The following is a 5236-nucleotide window of genomic DNA, read 5'->3' as shown; positions in this document are numbered from 1 at the left end:
CCTTGCGCCCGCCGCTCGCTTATATAAGCCCCGTCCGAGCCCCGCCCCTGTCAAGTGCCCCTGCCCCGCCCCTGACCGTCCCGTAGCCCGGCAACTGGGTGCCGCCAGCTCATTGGTCGATTCGGACATAAAGCCTTCAGCTTTGCGGGGCTACTCCGCAAAGCTGCGCAGCTAGGCGGCTACCTGACCGGTGTCAGCGCAGGTCAACGCGTGGAAATCCTTCGAATCCCAGGCTTCCACGCAGTCGGAACTGCAGGTCCTGCGTCCTGGGTCTCAAAGAGTGGCTCTGGGAAACTTTTCTGTCCCCGCCTGAAGTCGTTGGCTCCCGGCTCCTCGCCTGGTGAAGTTCTGACTCCTCCCTTGAAGCCCAAGTCAAATATCCTCTCCCTGTCCTATTTTGTAGTACGACACTTTTTACCTAATCGCCTTTTCCTGGTATCTTAGGCTCCCGACTCAAAAGCCAGCTCAGATGTGTTCAGAGAGGCTTTTTTTGTGGCTTCGGGAGTACAGACAGAACGATGCCTCCCTGTACTCCGGAATCAGTCAGACTCCCGTGAAATGTGGCTACCATTCAAAGCGCATTTCCTCTTCTATAGATAAATTCCTTTTCATCCTTCAGAGTCCAGTGTAATGTCTTTCTCTGCCGAGGTTTCCCTGACCCCAAAGAGTTTTTATCTCTGACTCCTCCCTCCTTTGACCCTTAGTAGCGGTTGCGGAGATTCCTGCCCCCACTCGCCACTTTTTTGTCTGGTGAAACTTCTCAGCCGAGGACGGGGGACTGAGAGCAGAGCTCCTCGGAGTGCTTAGCATGCACAAGGTGCTGCTCAGAAGTTAGTTCAAGAGTTCACTAGAGAGTAGTCAGAACTCTGTGATTGGGAAGGGACATAACAGAACTTTTCAGGGTGCTTGGGGGATGGTTACAGTGTGTGTGTGTGTGTGTGTGTGTGTGTGTGTGTGTGTGTTCCTCTGAGTTATCCACATAAGATTAGTGACCTGTATGTACTTTATGTACATTACATTAAGAATTTACAAGTGTTAGCCTGGCGGAGGTGGTGCATGCCTTTAATCCCAGCACTTGGGAGGCAGAGGTAGGCGGATCTCTGTGAGTTCGAGGCCAGCCTGGTCTATAAGAGCTAGTTCCAGGACAGGCTCCAAAGCTTGGAGAAACCCTGTCTCGAATTTACAAGGGTTAAACCAGGTGTGGTGGCACATGCCCACAATCGCAGGGGAATCTCTGAGTTCGAGACCAGCCTGGTCTACTGAGAAAGTTCCAAGATAGCCACACTGTTACACAGAGAAACTCTGTTTTGAGAAGCAAACAATAACAAAGAATTTACAAATTTTAAGAAATTTGGTAGGGTGGGAGAGATAACTCAAGAGGTGAAGAGCACATGTTGGTCCTGTAAAGGACCCAGGTTCAGTTCCCAGTACCTACAAGGTGGTTCAGTAATTCCAGTTCTAGGATAGACAATACTCCCTTCTGACTTCCCTGCTCACCAGGTGCACGTGGTGCATGTAAGCATGCAAGCAAAACATTCATACACGTAAAATAAATCTTTTTTATGTAAATCCTTGGCCTACTGTAAACACCTCATAAATGCTACTGACTTTTTTATCTGGTAGAAATCAGTAGGTACTTTCAGTAATAAATTGCCCTTTAATTATTGTTTAAAATGTTTCGGGACTGATCCAAAGGTAGTGAGTTATCTTAATTGATTGTTCACAGTCAGTTAAAATGGCTCTGGGGCCAGGGATGTAGCTCAGTTGCTACAGTGCATCCTAGCGTGCGCAACATAGACAGGGGATGTCGGTACATGCCTATAATCCCAGCACCCCATAGACAGGGGATGTTGGTACATGCCTATAATCCCAGCACCCCATAGGCAGGGGATGTCGGCACATGCCTATAATCCCAGCACCCCATAGGCAGGGGATGTCGGTACATGACTATAATCCCAGCACCACATAGACAGGGGATGTCAGTACATGCCTATAATCCCAGCACCCCATAGGCAGGGGATGTCGGTACATGCCTATAATCCCAGCACCCCATAGGCAGGGGATGTCGGTACATGACTATAATCCCAGCACCACATAGACAGGGGATGTCGGTACATGACTATAATCCTAGCATTTAGGATGGGAGTGGAGAATGGAGGATCAGAAGTTTAAGATCATCCTTAGCTACATGTGGAATTCTGAGCCAGCCTGGATTCAAGGAGGCCTTGTCTTAATAAAGAAAACAAAATTACCAGTCCACCTGTAACAGTTGTTCAAGAACAGCCAAGATGTTTGAGGAAAAGAACAAGCAGCTGATGTATATGGGAAAGCCGTGCTTAACATGTTCAGGTCTCCATTCTAACCCCCATCACCAAGAAGGGAGATTAAAGGATTTCCTCCTCCAGATATCACAAAACATTTCATTTGGCTATAGTCTGTAAAATGGTGTGGTTCTGGGGCAGGGAAAGACAATGGAATAGTCAGTCATGTGGATGGGAGAGCTTGCTACACATGGAAGCAGGTTTCAAATGGGTGGAGCTAAGATCTTGATCTGTCATGAGCATCCATGTACCTGCCAGGCTGTAGACTTTCTGAAGCCAGGAACACTTCCTGTCCTGCCTCAATATCTCCCCAGGACATCTTTTATAACCTAATCAAAATCTAATACACAAGTGGGAAAGGGCAGGGCCATAGAGTCTGAGAAAGCCATTTCCTGACTCTGCCTTACCAGGGCCACACATGACAACTGAGCATCCTGGGTGAGTCGCCCTGCTACGGCCTCTGCCTTCTCTGCGTCCTTCTGCCAGGAAGCTTTGTGTAGCTTTGTGTGTTCCGTGCACAGGGGTATCTACTTTACAGAATTCCCTCACAGGTTTCTGCTTTGAGAGATTAACAGTCATTTACCAGCATAGTATGAAAACAAACATCCTCTTCCTCTCTCTCTCTCTCTCTCTCTCTCTCTCTCTCTCTCTCTCTCTCTCAATACAGTCCTCTTGAGAGCAAGCATCAGCAAGAGGAGACCGTGACAGCCATAACAAACTCCTCAAAAGATGAGGTTCAAAGGAGGAGAAACACACCCAAACAATGTGGGGCTCTATGTTTTGTTTCTGAAAAAGGAATTCACTAGTAGCTCAGGCTGGCCTAGAACTCACCTTGTAGTCGCGGTTGGCCCCAAACTCAGCAATCCTCCTGCTCTTCAGCTTCCCAAGTACCAGGATTGCAAATGTCAGTCATCACACCTGGCTTCTACTGTCTTCGTATTATGCCATTTGTTTGTTTAGTTTGGCTTTTTGTTTTTTGGAGTGTCTTGGTTTTTTATTGGTTTGCAGCAGGGTCTCGTGTAGTGCAGGCTAGACAGGTAGCCAAGGATGGCTTTAAATTCCTGGTTCTGCCTCCCAACTGCTAGCATTACAGGCATTCAACACCGTGCCCAGCTTTCTAAAGCTTAACTTATTTGGCAATTCATACATTAGCTCTATATTTTAAGTAACCATTGAGCTGACTGCATTTGCTAAGTCTGCCTAGTATTAGTGGGCACATAGTAGGTACATCTAGTACCTCAGTGGATGAACAAACAAGAATCTCTCCATTTGTAGTCTGTCAAGGGTTAGTAACGAAAGGGGGAAATCTAACACCTTGTACTGGGTATGGTCAGGCCGTGGACTTTCTCTTTTTCTCCATTAAGTAAATATTATATCATTGGATCAATACATCAGTCTTGATGTCCTGCAAGCTATAGATAGTTGTTCTCAGTTTGCAGATGAGATATCTGAAGCCCAGAGAAGTTCAGTAACTTGCCTAGAATAGGACACAAGTAAGGATGGAGCCTGGTTTTAAAATGAGTGGTGGTGGGGGGGATATGGCTCAGTGATGGGGGAAGCTCTGTTAATCAATCACCTTTAAGAAGGGGAGCCTAGTTAAGGTGTGGCTGCCTGGAGCCCAGGAAGAAAACTGGGACCAACCAGGTGTGCTCGCTCTGGGAGATTCCCACCAGACAGAGGGACTCTGACTTCCCATTCTTGTGGCATGAGTTTCCCCTTATAACAATTAAAAATATAATTGTTTATCTTTAAGCTGGCCTGGTTATTTCCCGAATCGAGCTAAATTCTACAGCTCAGTGGTAAATATGGGTGGTCCTGGATTCACTCAACAACATCACTCAAAAAGAAATGCTTTGTCAGGTGGTGGTGGCTCACACCTTTAATCCCAGGACTCAGGAGGGGCAGAAACAGGTGGATTTCTTAGTTTGAGGCCAGCCTGGTTTACAGAGTGAGTTCCAGAACAGCCAAGGCTATAGAGAAACCCTATCTTGTGGGGGGCGGGGAGAATGAAAGAGAAATACATGACCTTTAATTATGTGTGTATGCATGTGTGTGTGTTGGTATGTGTGCAGACACACTGTGTGCGGCTACATAAACACATGGGTACATGTACTAGTGAAGGCCAGAGGAGTGCCCCAAGTGTTAGTTCTCAGTCATCCATCTTAGTTGTTTGAGGCGGGGTCTCTCCCTGGTCTATACCTCACCAAGATGGCTAGTCTGGCTGTCCAGCAAATACCAAACATCTACCTGCCTCCTCCTCCCCAGCGCTGGCATTAGAAGCACATGCTATGCCTGGCTCTCTACATGGGTTCTGGGGTTCTAGTCTGGGTCCCCGTGTTGCAAAGTCAGCACTTTATCCACTGAAACGTCTGCACAGCCTCTCACCCTCAACTTTTCACTTTTCTGTTTGAATGATTGGCGATGACTGTGAATTCTGGACAGGTCCTCCTGCTGGCACCAAGCCTGAGGGCTCCCCTCTGCCTGGCTCTCCTTCCTGAATGGTCAGGCCATTCTGACGGCTGAGAGCTAGAGAGCTGGCAAAATGTTTATCTGTTTGAACTTGGAAAATTGTGGCTGCATTCATTTCCTAGGGCTGTGGGAACAAAGCCCCAGCGCTGGTACTCTGAAACAACAGAAATGGACCACTCCTGTTTCTGGAGGAGTTGGTGGGCTGGGCTCCCTCTGACAGCTCTGTAGAAGAGAGAGAATAGTCCCTTGCTTACATTGGATTAGGACTTGCCGTAATGAGTTCCATTTAACTGTTGACCTCTGCCAAGTGCTTATCTCCCAGCAAGAACACAGTACTGACTGAACTTCAACATACTTTTGTGTGTGTGCACATGTTCATGCACATGTGGAAGCCAGAAGTCAAGGCACGGTGTCTTTTTTTTTTTGTGTGTGTGTGTGTGATTTCT

This window comes from Microtus oregoni, unplaced genomic scaffold (assembly GCF_018167655.1).
Source record: "Microtus oregoni isolate MIOR12 unplaced genomic scaffold, Mior012 000005F_ref0000423, whole genome shotgun sequence".
NCBI classification, from domain to species: domain Eukaryota; kingdom Metazoa; phylum Chordata; class Mammalia; order Rodentia; family Cricetidae; genus Microtus; species Microtus oregoni.
The sequence above is the reverse complement of the archived record's forward strand: the minus strand, read 5'-3'. Positions refer to the sequence as shown.